The sequence below is a fragment of the Ctenopharyngodon idella genome, chromosome 9, assembly GCF_019924925.1.
Source record: "Ctenopharyngodon idella isolate HZGC_01 chromosome 9, HZGC01, whole genome shotgun sequence".
Lineage (NCBI taxonomy): Eukaryota > Metazoa > Chordata > Actinopteri > Cypriniformes > Xenocyprididae > Ctenopharyngodon > Ctenopharyngodon idella.
The window spans coordinates 15,983,603-16,001,678 of record NC_067228.1 but is presented as its reverse complement, the minus strand read 5'-3'; the positions used below and the strand labels follow the sequence as shown (position 1 = coordinate 16,001,678).

Here is an 18,076-nt window from a genome sequence, read left to right as displayed (position 1 = left end):
TATTACGAGCTTACCGTTGTGAATCGGGCTAAGGTAAGGAGGTAGTTTTGAACACTGGCTGGTTATGTACTTGCTCAAAAATTTATTTTGGATCAATTTTAACCAAAAAAAGTTACAGACTGCAGCTTTAACTGAAATAACATAAAATATACAAAAACTTAAACTTATTTTATCTCAGCTAGTTGCCAAGACAACATGTCACATTTTAGTTTAAGAGTAACTAAAGTAAAAATGAATAAAAACTATAGAGACATATTTAAAAAATAAAAAATAAAATAAAATAAAATAAAAACTGAAATTAAAAATTATTTAATTACTTAAAAAAAACTGAAATTAAAATGAAAACTGAAAATATAAACTTAAAATCTAATTCAAAATATTAATAAAAACTATAAAAGTATCTCAACGATCATAATTCTATAAAATTACTCAGAATGATCATAAATACAGTATGGCTGGACAGCATGCATCAAGAAATTATATGAATAAATTGTTTTTGAACTAAAACAAAACCCTGTGTGTCTCATGGAATTTGTTTAAATTTAATTTAAAAATGTGTCAAATCAATATGCATTAGATTGTCAGTGAACAGGCTTTGTGCATCTGTGGTCTGTGGGTGGGCCATCTGAGGCTAAGACTAGACTGTGTTTGTGCTTTCATTTTATTCCAAGAACTTAAACTTCAAATAATCTCCAAATAAAGTGCTAAAGGTTTTAAAATGATCTCATTCACACTGATGGAGAAGTTTCAGAAAAGCTTTTTGTCACTAATCAACTCAAATGAAATTAGTGTACTTGGTTGAAATCCATCTCATTAAAACTGCTCCACCACTTTCCTTCCAAGGTCACACAAAGTCAAATTTTATGATGTGATTTACCACAATAAGGTGTAGTTTGATCTCATTTTGATACAGCACACTGATAACAGTAACAATCTAGTTAACTATGATCAGCTGGCAGTTTTCCCTCACTCCTTCGTTCGTTCCAACATCAGGCTGTTTGTTCATGGACCCCTGCAGAGTGGCTCCTTTGAAAGTCCTTATTGGTTTTCCCATGTGCCTTTTAGATGCTGTGACAAGCATCTGTTCTGTGTGCATACTGCTGCAGTGTAGTCATAAAGTGCAACCTTAGCCCTGGTGAATAATAACCATTGACAGCCAAGTCTTGCCCTCTGGTGAACTGTGCTTTCATGATTCCAGAAATATCCATGAAAATCCAAAAGACGCCTCCAACCCCACTGCACTACAGGAGACAGACCGCATACTGTGAGGCCTGCACTGTTAAAGTAAGAGGGAAGACATTTTGCTCTTAATCATTTATTATGCTTTCACATTAAGCCCTGAAAATGTATTTTGCTGTAAGTCATTCATGTCACAACACAGAAAAAGAAAACAATAAGCAAAAATGTACAATTATTTGTAATGTGGGTAGGCAATTAAGGTATGAAATTTTAAAGGGACTGTTCAGCATAATATGAAAAAAAAAAAAATGATTATTCAAATTATTTTGTACATACAATAATGTCAGTGGGGTCCAAAATAGGCCCGTCACAAACATAAAGTAATATAATATAATATATTATAATATAATATAATATAATATAATATAATATAATAAAACCCACAGGCCTGTATTTTGAATGAAGGAAGACCTTTGACTATTTTAATTTGTATGACAAAATGTGAATGAAATAAAACTGAAATTACACATTTGTTGCAGTTATCTGAAATAATTGTGATTAGATACAATCACCACAATCGGAAGACTAATAAATAATCGTAACAGGCCAACAATATTAGATCCCATGACTTTCATTGTAAATGATGACAGAATCTTTTGGGTGAACTATTTTATTATGTGTCATTTTAAAGCACTGAGTGAGAAACTGTAAGGGGTCTTTTGTGGCTCTGTATGTCTGATCTGTAGATGCCTGAGACATGACAATTGAGCATGGAAGTCATGCTCTGATGTGGAAAATTGCCCCATTATTTTATCATCAAGGGAGAAGCGAGGTATATAAAAGCCAGGGACAACAGATGCTGAGTGGGGAAAGGCAAACAACATTGTCGTCAAGATTGTCTTTTGGATGATGTGGTCATCTGCGTCTCATAAAAACGGCCTGTTGTGAATCATAAGTTCACTTACATTTTCCACAGTGTGAAGTCCAAACCATACTGTGAGCTGTATGTAACTGATAAAACCACTTTGGACTGCTACAAACTCAGAAGTGATGGAAAAGAAGCATGTAAAATTACAGCATTTACAAATTCACTTTTTCCCCTTGACAACTTGTTTCAGAACAGATGGCTTCACAATCAAGGGGTAGCGCTATTAACAAATTCCTCTCGGACTGGGTATAAGCTAAGAGCTCTGTAGGAATGCCAGGACATGGCACATGATCCTCAGCTCAATGAGGCTTGCAGAAAGAAAGAAACTCAATGTCTGACACATTGGCATCAAATCTCTCAAGTTTACCGTATCAAACTGTTTCACTCTCAGACACATAACTGTTCCTGCTATAAAACTAGTGAGCCATGAAGTTGAGAATTGTCCAGACAAGTCACAGTTATCAAGATGTCATAATAGCTTAGATGCCACCCTGGATCTGCAAATGCTGGGTGACAACAAATATGTTCTCCTTGCTAAGATAATACAACGCGCACAAAACTAAAGCGCAGATCTCATGGGTCACCCTGCTAAGTCAGCAGAGAGGAAGAGCATATGTTCACTAATTTCCCCTGTAAAGCTGGAACAGTTTCACGAAAAAGAGTGTGTGGTTATGCAAAGATCTTGTTAGCTGTTTCTTACTGGGCTAATGCTAATGTAAAGGATAATGTACAGTCAGTTGGTCCATTGTATCGCTCTGAAGGGGGTTATTTTGTGACAATGGCTGACTGACTATATATTATCTTACTTATTCCATGGCTGGCTACCAAAGAAATTAGTAAGTGGACACGAAATAATGATTTAAGCTTGTAGTTTAAAGCTTCTGCCAAGAAAAAAATAATCAAATACTGCAACAATATTACATTAATTTATATATTTTAGATCATGTGCAATCCAAGTTTTTTTCTATGTGCTAGTTAGCTGACATTATTAGCTGTAATGATACATCTTCCTCTATTTTAAGTTCTCATGCAGCTCTTTGTGTCACTTATTAGTTTCTTGGTTCAGATTCATTTTCACAGATGGCAGAGTGATAAAAGAGATATAAATGTATGCTGTAAAAAATGTTTTGTCAAATTGCTTTCAGTTAAAACAGCTCAAAAAACGAATTTTAGTCTGGGACTAGTTTTAAGCCTTGTCTGTGAAACCGGAGAATATATTTCAATAAGTGCTATCAATATCATCAACACAGTTCATTCCAAGAAAATACAAGGGATACTGTGAGACAACAAAGCCTAAATTTACTTTTAAAAGTAGAATTCTTTGTTGCTTCCAACATACACGTAGTAAAACATTGACCCTGACAGTCAAACATCACTCGCTGTGGGACAGCCTAGCGTTCAACTGAAGATGAGTTAATCCAGTCACTTAATTCTGTGCTTACAGCTTCAGATGAGGTAGGAATTGTCTGTCTTTGATCTCTCAAGGGTTCCGTTCTTGCTCCCATAACCTGAGCATCTGGTCACACAGATCAGTGATCAAAGAGATGAATTTGCTCAATGAAGTCAGCGGGTCTGGTCAACAACAACAGACCCGAATCCTGTTGTGGTTACTGAAATTGAAACTGTATCATCCTCTCAAATAAATGCACTATTTCAACAGAGTTGTTCAGCTAGTTGTCCTAAAATACAGAAGAGAATTTGCATTTTCTTGCCATTGGTTTTTTTCTGGAATTTTATTTGTTTTGGTTTTTTTTGCATATATTATAGATTTTTATTGTTTTTGAAAGAAGTCTCTGAAAGTTTCTTACTATATGCTCACTAAGGCTGCATTTTTTTTTTTTTTTTTTTTGTTTAAAAATATATTTTATATTATATTAATAATAAAAATTAATATTGTGAAAGATTATTACAATTTAAAGTAACTTTTCTATTTGAATATAATTAGGGCGCGAGCACCGATGGTGTGAGGACACTATTGTAATTGCTCAGTCAATTATTCTTCTTCTCCGAAATTAATTGCATTTTTGAGGGCCTAAACATGCTCGAAAACTCATGAAACTTTGCACACGCGTCAGAAGTGGTGAAAATTTACATCTGATATGGATTTCAGAATTAGGTGTGGCAAAAAGGCTCGATAGCGCCACCTACAAAATTTCAATTAAGCGCCCTTGACGCTACGTAAGCGCCCTTGACGCTGTAGACAGATGTAACAGCCCAATACCTATAAAAAAGTCCCTGGGTGCAAAATCTGAAAACCCAAAGGTAAGTAAGATATTTTGAATTTTCTCTGCAAATTTTTTGCAGTTTTTGCCATTTCCATACGTTGTACTTTAACAAACTCCTCCTACAGCTTTAATCACATCAACATCATATTTGGTCAGTCTAATCTAAAGGCCTTTACAATGTTAAATTGCAAAGATCTTGAGTTTTCGCTGAAGGGTGTGTCCGTGGCGGCCTGACAAAATTTGTTTCACCAGGAAACAGGAAGTTGTTGTGACTCGGGCATACAATGTCCAATCTGTCCAAACTTCACATGTTTGATAATAGTCCTGGCCTGAAGACATCTACATGGCAAAATTCAGTTACAGTCAAAGCGCCACCTGTTGGCATCAGGAAGTGTGGCATTTTGAAATGACTTTGCCATAATTTTCCTGTATTTACTCGCTTACATGCATGTCGCCCACTGTTCACTGTTTTCCTAAGGCCAACGGGTGGCAGTAAGCCTGGGTGCGAGGGCCCTTTCATCACTGCCTGCAGCTTTAATTTAAAATGTAATTTATTCCTGCAATGCAAAGCAGAATTTTCAGCACCTTTACTCCAGTCTTCAGTGTCACATGATCCTTCAGAAATCATTCTAAAATGCTGTTTTGGAATTTGGATAATTAATAAAATTACTGACCTAAAACTGACCCCAAACTTGTATGTAGTATAAACCACTACTCTAAAAACCCATTACAAATTCCAGAGGGAACCCATTATGAATTATCCATCCAGGTTGGCCTAAAAATTAGGGCATCAGTGCAGAGCCTTATAATATGAAATTATCTGCTTAGTTTCAGCATTTTCTGCATCTTGAAATCGAGGCTCAAAGAAAGGAACACTGCTCACAAATCAAAATATAACAAATTACTCAGCATCTTTTGAATGTATGCCAGTGATTAAAAGCAACAAGATATCAGGATGATGTCAAAGTTAAATGCTGCATGAATATTTAAGACACCATTGTCTAATTACACATGATTACTGTAATTAAGAAGTTCAGGACAAAGGGTCGAGCAGTTACTCTATTTCCTAAATGGTAGCTGTCAGTTCGGCAGCAAAGCTCTCAAAAATTCCACTTTCTTTATCGCTCAGTCCAGCATATTGATTTTTTAAGGCTGGCCAATTTTGCAACCGAGGAGCATAGCAAGGTTAATGAGGCAGATGGCACATAAGGAGACTTGTTAAGTCTTTGTTGATGAATACCCTTTGTTACAACATTCTGCATTGCTCCAAAAATGCCCTTAGAAAATATTTACTCCCCGTACATTTTGTTTCTTCAATATATATTTACATCATATTGTAATTGAAACAACTGTATTAAGCTCTGTTGAGTTAATTTGCCCTAATATCAAATTATCAACTATGCTTAACATAGTATTATGTGTATTTGGTTCTAGTTGGCTTGTACTAAACATAATACTTTGATTTAAAGGGATAGTTCACCCAAAAATGAAAATTATTCCATGATTTACTCACCCTCAAGCCATCCTAGGTGTATATGACTATCTTCTTTCAGACGAACAAAATTGGAGATATATTTAAAAATATCCTTAGTCCTCCAAGGTTTACAATGGTTGTGAATGGCTGCCCAAATTGTGAAGACAAAACAAAATTTTCATTTTAGGGTGAACTAACCCTTTAAGCTAGACAACTCTACTGTCATCAGACAACAATATTTCTTCAAGAAGGCTTCAAGTTTTTTTGGCTTTAGCAAACTCTAGGCACAACTTAATATAGCTCTTTTTCCAGCCACTCTCTCAAAGAGGCTCAATGTGTAAAGTGGCAGAGAGATTGTTGACGTCTTGATAGTTTTCATTTCATTGTTGTACTGTATAGCTGGCCTCTTGGACCCTTTTCTGACAATTGCCCTCCTTTTCCTGTTGCTCAATTTGGCCGGAAGGTCTGATCTTGGTTTGTGCCACAAATTTTCCATTTTGTTTCATGTTGCTAGGAAAGCTCAGACTTGCCAATCTTTTTATAGCTCTTCGTAGCCTTCCTCCTCTCAACAACATAATCTTGACTGCAGGATTGATCTGAGCAAGGGTTGAAAACCTCACAAATTCAGTAAAATTTGTTGTGCAATCAAGCAGTGGAACAATGGATTCAAAATTAACATGAACATGAAGCAGTTAGAGCAGTATAAGCAGTTTACTTTACATAATTACATATTTACCAAATTACAGTACCAGTTATTACTAAACTATACCATTCAAAAGTTGAGGGGTCAGTAATTTTTATTTTTTTCTGAAGAAATTAATACTTTCATTCAGCAAGGATGCATTAAATTGATCAAAAGTGACAGCAAAGACTTTTACATTGTTACAAAAATAAATTACAAACACAATCAATGCCGTTGTCAAAAAATCCTGAAGAAATGGATCTCGGTTTCCACAAAAATATTAAGCAGCACAACTATTCTCAATATTGCTAATAATAATAAATGTTTCTTGAGCACCAAATCAAAATTCAGCCATCAGAGGATTAATTACATTTATATATTTATTTATAATAAATTCATATATAAATAAAACTGAATTTATTGAAGTTAAATTTTAACACTGAAAATATTTGTTTTAAATTGTAATCATATTTCAGAATATTACTGTTTTTAATGTATTTTTGATAAAACACAGCTTCAGTGATATTGGTGAAACAATGAACAATATAGCTTTTCTTTCTTTCTTTCTTTCTTTTTTTTTTTCCCCAATGAGGTTCAGTGTCTCACTAACCACCTCATAGTAAGACTTCCTTTGCACCACCTGAAATAACACTGGATTCCCATGTGGCGTACAGTGAAATACAACTGACAAACTCTTCTTCCATTACATTCTTCCTGATGTCTGTCCTCCACCGGGTCACAGAACCACTTACTTTTACCTAGGGATGCACCGATACTGATGACAACCCACACATTGGTGGGATAGGCGGAATCGCGCTGAATGACACAGACCAGAAGCTCGCTCTCTCTCTTTCTTGCGCGCAATCCCAGTTCTCTCAGACATCAGTGCAACCCTACTTTTACCCAAGTGAGATTCAGACTTGACCTTTTAGAAGAGTAAACATTGTGCTGCCCTCACTTGACTGCAAAGAGTTCTCAAGACCATGTGGCCGACCTGACAACGTGTCATTCCCCTGATACCTTGAAATTTTTAAAAGCAAATTTATTTGCATATTTCAAATTTTTTTATAATCATATCTAGATAACCTGAATAATGTTACAGACTCTTCTAATGGTCCACAAGCACCAATAAACTTTATTTTTGTAGTGTGTCCTTGAATTAAATTGTTAAATCTCTTATTACCTGCCAGCAGATTTCACAATGACGGTTCATTCCACCGAATGCTTGGCTGGCTCAGGCCTCATGCTTTGATAAGCCATCATGAACGTGCAATGGTTTCAATCAGAAAGACTGCCATCCCATATCAAGACCCTCTTCAGCCCATATTCTCTGCTTCAGTATCCCTTCTATGTAAATTTTTTTCTCCATGTAAATCTTTATCCCAGAGAAAAAAACAGCTGAATTTACATGATAAAAGTCTAGTTCTGCTCAAACATCTTTCACTTTTAGGTGAAATAACACTTCACAGTTATTGTGTTATTTACTTATGAATCTAATTTATTAAAATATCAGTGACAATAGAAGTGTGCAATTAGAGACTGAAAAACAGCAAAGTGACTACAATGTTGTTTATTAACTTATGCAATTGTTCATACTGTAATGTGCAAGTATTACTAAATATAGTAATAGCATTAAATGGATTACTAATTATAAAAGCAAATGCAAATTAAATGATCAGTAGTTTGAGAAAAGCATAATAGAATTTAACTTAAATTGTTAAATTTGAAGTAAAGGACTTTTTACATTTGACTCAAATTACTATTGCAACAATTTTGTCAGAGATCTGTACAGGTATTGAAAAGGGCACTTAAAGGTAGGCAATTTCGGAGAGGCTAGCAATAGCATGCTAGCTTTGAAAGCATGAGATCCCACCCTCCCTTCAGACCGTCTCTAAAGCCACGCCCCCTTCAAAACACACAAATCCACACAGCAGAGTTTGCAAAGCGTCACAAGACGAGAGACTGCGTTAAAATTACCTCATGTGTCAAAGCACATAACATTACAATAATAATGAACATAAACAACTTACTTGTACCACCTGACAGCTACAGATTCATTTCGCCGTTAATAGTGTTGACATAGAAATGCATGTATCCGAGTCTGAGGATGTGAACAGCTCTAAGTAGAAGACCACTATTTAGACCACTTCTATTATTGATTGCTATCAGGATGTGAAAAGAGTTTCAACCAGTATAACAAAAAGTGTTTGTTAAAAAATTGCCTATCCTACCTTTAATTTATCACTGCTTTTTACATTTCACGGATTTTCAAATAATTGTACGTTCAAATGGGTTTTAGCTCTGTCCTTGGCCCTTTGACAGTGATTTTGAGGAGAAAAAAAAACGAGAGCCAAATGCCTTCTATGGTGATAGTTGTCTATAGTGATCAAAGCTCTGGGTCCCAGAAAGGCCGATTCATGAACTGTCACCACTGTTCCCTTGAGCAAGCTACTTAACCTCAGGCTGCTCCTGGAGGACCAGCCCTTTACTAAGTGAACTGTGAGTCATTTTGCATAAAAAGCATCTGCTAAATGTCAAAATCCGTATAAAAGCCTGATAACATATTTACAGTCAAAGTAAGAAAAGGTCAGAAATATATGAAAAGAGAAATGCAACACATACAATATTCTCTAATGGATGTCAGTAAAAGCTCAAGTGGCTCATGAGAACTAAACTCCTGATTACAATAAAAGGAGATTCATTAATTATTTGTTTAAAGGATTAGTTCACCCAAAAACTATATTGCAACTGGAGCCAGTTGAACTCAATAACTGAATTATTCAGACCGGATTTGTGAACTACATCAGATGATTAATTAAAAATATTAAACTCAAAACTCAAACTCAAAAAAAAAAAAAGATTTGTTCACAAATCGAACATCTCCATTAATGATATCTCATGAAAGTGTAGGAGAGCAAGATTATCACTGACTAAACACTAGACACTTTGGTCTGTATTTTACACAAAGCTATCATATGACTTGAAATTTAGTGTGTGAGTCACATGAACTTTAATGATGCTTTTTTGTCATTTGACCGCCTCAAAACTCATTCACTTCGATTGTAATGAAAAGAGTGGCCAGGGTGTTCTTCAAATATTCACCTTTTGTGTTCCATGGAAGAAAGTCAAGTGGATTTGCAATGCATAAGGGTGATGACAGAATTTTCCAGTGAACTATTCCTGTAAAGCAAAAGAAAATCCAGATGTAAACTTAGCAAAAACAAGTTAGATAGTGAATTACTTGAGGCATACATGAGTCCTTTGGGTTCTCTTTGCCCCAGGAAATATATTATTTACAAGCATTCTCTTCTTCTAAGCATATTTATAAAGAGGATGAGTTTGGGCTCAACTGAATCTCATGTCACTCTATACACCAAAATAATCTGATCTAAATCAATGTTATCTACACTTTCATACTGTTTTTATACTGTTTATATTGATTTCACAAGCAGAGCTGAGAGACAGGGCAACAGGCCAATACCCATGTTCCTCCGTGAAACAGAAAGTAATTTTCTTATCTTTTAAAAGAAACATGGTTGTATTAATAACAAATACCCTAAAAGGTTTATTAAATAAATAGGTCAGCACTGATTAAATAAAGTGTTGTAAGTAGTATTGTGTGTCTACTTGTCAAATAAATGTCATTTTGACAGACCAAGGCGGAAAGTCAATATTACCAAGAGGTCAGGTGAGCAATATAAATAAACCTGCCTAAGCAATTCAAGCGTATTAGAACAGTGGCTTCAGTATCATGTGACCCAGATAGTAATATTTGTTTCCTGTCCATCACCAGTCCAGTAAAACTCTATCAGATGAAACCTCTCAGGGTTTAATCAATGACATGGATTTGGGTCACTATTGTAAATGTCTATCTTTCTTCAATGGGGTAAATCAGTGTCATTCCTGTAATAGGATGTTGGCAGCTTACACAGGCTGGTGTTTTATGATGATAAGCTGCAAGTTTCCAACTAAATTTTACAACAGAGTTTAATAGGAATACAGTAGCCTGCTTCCATAAATGATTTGCTGATGACTCAGTTTTAGTCATTTTATACTGTCTGGCATCGTGCCCAGATCAGAGTGGCATTGTTTCTTCATAGTGCACTTGGCATAGTTGATATTTGCATTCAAACTATCCATCATCTTGACTGTATTTCAGCCATATTGATTATTAAAGAGATTATACTGACTATTAGAGAATATTATGAAGAACAGCTTTTCTAAACATTAGATTAGAAGGTCCAAGCCACAAAACTTGGCTTTTACGTTTTACAGTAAGTATTGTAAAGATATTGTAAAGGTGTGTGTATATATATATATATATATATATACATATATATATATAACACATAAACACACATATACATTCAGACTCAAACACATTATTGTAGTCCAAGTCATTTACAGTATTACAAACACCCAAACTGTAGTATGCTGGCAATTATCATAGCCTATGTCATTTGGCTTGGTTGGACGTGTCATTTAATTTATGAGTGCAGTGAACTGCAAACAAGTATCTATCAATCCTAGTGACACAGGCCAGCACACAGGTCCACAGAGGCTAATGAAAGTGTTTGGTGGAGGCTAATGCCAAAACAAGAAGTCCCAGTATCTAAATATAGCAATTTTGCATTTTCCATCGCTTTCCAGCATTTCTCCAACTGCCTTTGTTTCAGGACCCAGATTTTACACTGGACATCAACATTAGTACCAATATTGCACACAAAAAAAGTCATTGAAAACAAACGCTGAAACAAATTATATTACCGTTATATTACAATATTACCATGAGCTGTACAGGCCCAATAATACAAGTAGGCAAAATTATTAACCAGCCTACAGTAACACAAGGAGCACATACTGGTCTGGGATAAATACTGAATTTCATTAGCTATACTACAGTGACAGGTAAATTTGCACCAAAATATGGCCTTCCCTTTTGAAAGCTTACGAAGCTTACTTATTTTGCTATGCGAACTGTTCATTATTATAAAAACTGTTGAACCCATATAGATAACCTCACAGAAACTATTGCCAAAGTATCTCAAAGTACCGGTACTTCGGTAACAAGTCGGTACTGAAATTTTGAAAATGTGACGATACCAGCATGTCTGTAGTACCGGGAGTATCGAGTATATTCGGTACCCACTGATAGGACTGTGGCAGTATTTACGTGAATATGACACGAGTGAAGCACAAAGCTTTGTTTAGCCTACAGAAGAAATGGTTAGCAATTAAATGTGACATCGCAGCCATGGAAACATTTTGGTTCATGCCGAATGAGAGAGGTATACATGAGTCCATACATTTAAGCTTTGTCGGGTTTGTATTCTGTTTTGCGATTCGCGATCTGGTCACCCGATTAGCAGAGAATTTAACAATATTCCATTAGTTATTCCACTGAACATGGAATCTCTGTTTATTTTCCAAAATCTTCACCCACGCAGGGGATTATAAACGTTTCTTTCTTTCTTTCGTTCGCTTTTAGGCCTATTATATTCACATTCTTTACTATGGTAAAGTAGAAAAAACACCGTAGGACAGAAACCTTTTTTCTTGCACGTCAATTTATATTTAACACAGTTTGTGCTTGTTATTAGACTTGATAAGGCGTGTCAAGTTTATTTGTATGGCGCGTTTCACACACGCCGGTGATTTAGTTTCGCTTTCTCTGGCGGCGCAAAATCAAACATAGCTTGAATGTCTTGCCCCTGCTGAAGATAAAACTAGCTCTTCAGACCTTTTACAACAAGTGTAAGTTACTTGTAACATCAGGAGATAACATTAAGATATTATTAAAAAGAAATGATCTTTCCTGCTCGTATCCCTCATCCCTCTCGAAGCGCAGAGCAGTAGGATATATGATGCATCTTTGTGTGGAAATAAAAAAACGAATGTTTTTTAAAATAATATTTAACTTTCTTAAATATTTTCTTAAATTATTTAGGTTACCATTATTTACTGATATGTATTTCATAGTTTTACAGGCTGTAGTGTGTCGTTTCACTGACAGAATAGCTAAAATAAACACACGTCTATTACAAAATGGATGTTAGAGCATTTGTTTATTTATTTTTTTTATATTTCATAATTTATTTCATTGAGGTAGGCCTATATACACACATGCTCAAAATACATATATACATGATTACCATCATATGTTTTTAAAATAGGCTATACTTAAATGAAATAGTAAAATAGGTCCAACAGATTTTCCTGTGGTACCGAAATTGGTACAGAGAACCGTAAAATTTTAATGGTATTGGTACTGACTAATGGAATTTTGATACCGTGACAACACTACTCAAAGCTTTTCATGCCACACACATTGTTCAGTCACATGAGATTAAAATCAGTTTGGGTGATGGATCAGTGATGTTTAGCCATAAATTTTCACTTTTGGCCTCAGAGCAAGTCTGCCTTGAGCTATTTGTTGTTTCCATGTGTAAAGCCATCAAGCCATTGTCTACTTCTGGCACAGCTCACCCCTCTTGGAATTCAATTAAACTGACTTGCAGATAAATAAATAAAAAAAATAATTAAAAAAAGACTGATGTTTAAGACTTTGAACAAGGGACATTTAGCTAATGGACGATTAGCACAATGGCAGTTATATATTTTTGTGTGCCTGAAACCACTAAAACTACAAGGCAAGAACAAATATTATGGAGACAGAACACTTCAGAGAAATGTTTACATTAAGATTTCATTACATTCAAAGCAACCTGCAATGTGGAAATGACTTATAATCAATGTTTCAGTGCTGCAGTAATAGAGATTAGTGAGCAACTGCTCTGCAATTGACTGTAATATGAGATTCTCACATCCATTTTCAGATATATTCAATATGGTTTACTGTTGCAAGACATTTATTACATTTTGAAAATGGTGATTTTACATGCAAACATTCTATCAGACACTGTGTCATCTCAATATATATAAAAAAAAATAAATAAATTGGGATACGAACTGTGGGATATGAAACTCAGAAAATTCAAATGAGTGGAACATTTCAAACTACAACATTTCTTCCTCCATATGTTATCAACGGCTTTCTATCATTAACATTCCTGATTCAACAATATGACTTTTAAGTAAATAAGCACAGTTTTATTAACAGGTGGATATGTTATGCCTGATGAATCTTGTCAGGCATAAAATAACAAATTATGAATGTTTCATGAGAGTGGAACTTGCCAACTTGAACTTGGCTCTTCTTCTGACAAACATATTTTTCAAATTATTATTTTAATTAAAGTGAATAAATATATATTTGTATAAAGCCCTATAAGCCCTTTAAAAAAACATGAATTTTAAATTAAATAATAGTAAATTAATAATAATTTAATAATATTATTTACTTAAAAATAGCTCACAAAACACTCAACAACAGACATGTTGTTTGTGCTTACTGCACTTTATAAAATGGATCTTCTTTAATGAAACAACTCGCCTACCTGTGCCAGACAATGAGCAGATCTTTGCAGATGAATCCATGCTCTAGGCTATATCACACTATGGTTTATGCACCAAACACTTGGCTGATGCACAATAAAGTAGGAGGGACATGAATTAGCTAAGGAGCAGCCGATGAAAAGCCCTGCAGCCCAATGGGACACAAAGAACTGTCCAGGCCCATTAAAAAAAATACATGTTTTCAAGCACATCTATTAAAGTGCTCTCAGTACAGAGTCACTGCAGCAGCCTAAAGAGTTTGCATACATGGTGAGAAGCATAAATCCTTAATAGAACAGAGGACTACAAGCTTTAACAAACTCACAAGCACTCAGAAAAACATCCACCTACCCTGTCTGACCACTGAATTCATTATTTGTTTCAAAGCCAGCATACTTCGTCTGATTGCTAGCTATTTTAATTCAAAATACTAAACCTTAACAAGCAAGAGACGATTGAAATCAAATTATGCTGAGATTGATTTATGTTCTTTGTAAAGGCAAAACCCCATAAACAACTGCATCCAAGACCTACTGAGAAAATTAATAAAAGGCAGCTGATGGCTATGTGACCGCTGTCCACTACAGAAGAGGTCAACACCGTCCCTGAATGCTATAAATCAGATTGCCCCAGGCATTTAAACATTTCACCTATATGCTGTCATGACTGTAAGTCTCATTGGATAAAAAGCTTCTGCACATAGTCTATTCACTGACTATCTCATGCACACTACACATACAACGGTAAAGCACTTTTGCAAGTGGCAATCAGATTGCCTGGCTGATATGGAATTTCTGGGGTCAAAGAGGGCAAGCTTGTATTAATCGGGTTTACAAGGTACCAAACTAAGATTTGCGAGATTCATGACATCAACATACTTTAAAGTAGACAAAAAGTATACACTTTTATCTTTTGTGCTGATTTTTTTCCCATACCGCCTATTGTGGTATTAACTATTTTAGATAAACTCACCCCTTAGCGATACAAAAAGCAATTTATATATATATATATATACAACTCTCTTCCTGCAGCAAACTGCAAAATTGACCCGAATTTGTGCTGACATTAGTCAATGCTCTTTTTTTTTTTTTTTTAACATGATGTTACACTTCATAGTTTATATAGTCTCATTTAGTAGAAAGCACATTGACTGTTTATTAACAACATTACAAAATGTCATTTAAGTCAGTGTGGTTGTACACTTAATTATGAGTTACATGTTTTTCTATTATCTATAGCACAATGATGTTTGGTGATCTTGGGGGTATTTTGCATAACTTCAGCAACGACTCATTACAACAAGCAATGGAAATGTTGTCTTCGCAGTCTATGTAAATAGCTAGGCTTATGAAACATCCCATGGTTCAGCATAATTGTTCACCAAGCACCCAGTTGACATCAATTTGTGTGACAAACTACTTGCTCCTCTCTCATCAGGAACCTGCCGATCCTTTGATTCCACAATAGAGGACTGTCTACATCAAATAACTTCACTCTGGGTGTCTATGCTTTCAAATCACTGATGAGCGCAGACGCTTAGTGAATGCTTCACAAGCTGTTAATTTATCTGACGTTACTAAGTCTAAGATTTAGTAATTGCATTGTTGATTTGGCTGAGAATGGCAATCAATTGCACAACAAACACTTGCAGAGCCTCTGTTCACTAATTAAAAGAGGTTCCGTTGCGTTTTTGTAGCATGGCAATGCCATTGTATTTGGACATGTACCATGGTAATATTCGTTAAAGTACCTAAAAATATGACCGTGCTGTTGGGGACTAATTCAGTGACAACGCTTACCTTAATAATATGGTGAGGCTGTCGCTCGCGCACCTGGGTTGCCAGGTTTTCACAACAAAACCCGCCAAATTGCTACTCAAGACTAGTCATAAACTAATCCGATAGCGTTTCGGGGTAAAAAATCGCGTTCTGGGGTGTTAAATCCGCGTTTTTGGCGGGGTTCCCCTGGTAAAATTCGCATTCCAGGAGCTAAAATCATGTTATTTGAGGTCGCTTCAACCCACGGACATGAAAAAAAAACCCCCCGCGGAAACAGTGACAATGGCAACACCGTAGCGCACGCTGCATTTCTGAGCAAGTTGGAAAAAAATAGCCAAACAACCTATCTCCCAACTGTCCTTATCCACTCGTTGGAAAGTCGATTCTTTCTAGTGAATTAGTACATATTACGAACTGATTAGTAAAACGATCCACCAATTCAAACCGTATAGCTACGCAGAATGCTCTAGTCTTATTTATAGCGAAATACTGGTAAAGCTTTGCAGTAAGATTTAATCCATTGACATTAGTTAATGCATTTAGGTGTTTACATTATAGAAGCCTGTTTCCGCCACTATCATTATAAAGATCCACGCATTCAGTAAGTCACAGAGGCTTGCTGCTTTCTGTGTCGTGAATGTTAACAAACAACAAAATACAAAGAGAAAATCACTTTTGCAGCTTTAACACAGATTAGGCTAATTATATTCAATTTATACAGCTAAGACTATGCAGTGTTATTTTACATTTGATTATTCAATTTCTGGACCTGAATACTTACCTGAAAAATATAAAACACCCAATTGATTTAATTTAAATCACCCCAATCGTTCTTTATTTTTTTTTAAATAGAGCAATAGCAGCCTAATAGTAAACATGCTGCCGCTTGTCCTTAAAGGGATAGTTCACCCAAAAATGAAAAATTCTGTCATTATTCACTCTTTCTCATGTTGTTCCAAACCTGTATTAATTTCTTTCTTCTGCTGAACATTTTGAAAAATGTGGGTAACCAAACAGTTGCTGGTCACCATTGACTTAATAGAAAAAAAAAATACTATGGAAGTCACTGGTGACCAGCAACTGTTTAGTTACCCATTTTCTTCAAAATAAATAACTTTTATGTTTAACAGAAGAAAAAACTTAGATTTAAAACAACTTGACAGTGAGTAAATGACAGAATTTTCATTTTTGGGTGAGCTATTCCTTTAATGTTAATACATTTATTATTGTAAACTTGTTGCAGGTCCATCTGTTCTGTTCATTTTATGTCATTAATATTGTGCATTTTGTACATTTACATTTATTTTTTATATAAGCAGATACTGTTTATCTTACGTTATTTTAACCGAGGGGCCCCCAAATAAAATTCTGCTTAGGGCCTGATAAAGGCTTGGGCCGGCCCTGATGCTAGCCCAGGTCTGAATAGCATAACAAGATAGAATAGGTCTAAGGCATAACAAGATTGGCAGTGAATTATTACTTAGAGCAAGACATCAATCAGGAAAGCCTGAATTCTCTCTTAGATGAGGCGCATCAACTCTCGCCACAGCTCATTATACAACATCTGACCAGAGCCGCAGCCACCATATACATTAGAAGGACACGCGCCCTCAAACATTCAGTTTAGAGATTGACTAATATATTTTTCAGTGGTTGATTCTTAAATTTGCTCCTTCCAATGTTCAGTATGTGGATACATTATTGTATCCAATGTATCTTGACATTGTTTGGTACAAGATGTCTGATTTAGCCATTTTGGCTGAATCTTGCATCACTGAAATGTCTTCATATTCTTCACAGATGACACACATACATGGTTTCTCATTAATTAGCTAATTAGGTAGGTAATTTGTTTATTTGTCTTCCTTACACTCTTCCTATCACTCCACATAAACACACACACAAACATGCATATACACACTATGAAAAAAAGATTCAAGGTGATTCAAGATTTCCTAGTGTTGTCATGGCAACTTGCTCAGTTTAAGTGACAGACCTCAGGTCTTGAACATGCAGACCTTCACAGGGACTGTGCAACCTTACGGATGATGCCATTCTCTGTGTATCTTTCCCACAGGAAGGAGAACTCTGAGTGTGATGTTGATTGACTTCAGCTCAGCATTCACTACCATAGTTCGCCTCAGGCTTGTCATCAAGCTTAGGGACTTGGGTCTGAATTCCTCACTCTGTCTGTGGATTCTTCTTGTGCTGACATGCAGATCTTAGATCAGGGAGGTGGGTTGGTAGGTGGGCAGTTGTACCTCGTCGACGCTGGAACTTCATACCTCACGCTTCTATATCAACATCATAAAAGCACCATAGTCAATTCAACTATGTGCTGTTTCAGATCTTTAA

General features: G+C 35.6%; 1 long non-coding RNA gene across 1 annotated transcript in view; it reads right to left on the bottom strand.

Moving 5' to 3' along the window:
- Positions 1 to 387: 387 nt before the first annotated feature.
- Positions 388 to 18,076, bottom strand: part of LOC127519291 (uncharacterized) — a 28,589-nt gene continuing 10,900 nt past the window's right edge. The window contains exons 3-4 of the long non-coding RNA XR_007931768.1: positions 9,591 to 9,668; positions 388 to 1,276 (exon numbers count right to left, since the gene is read on the bottom strand). This is a non-coding gene — a long non-coding RNA (uncharacterized LOC127519291). The remainder of the gene's footprint in view (positions 1,277 to 9,590; positions 9,669 to 18,076) is intronic.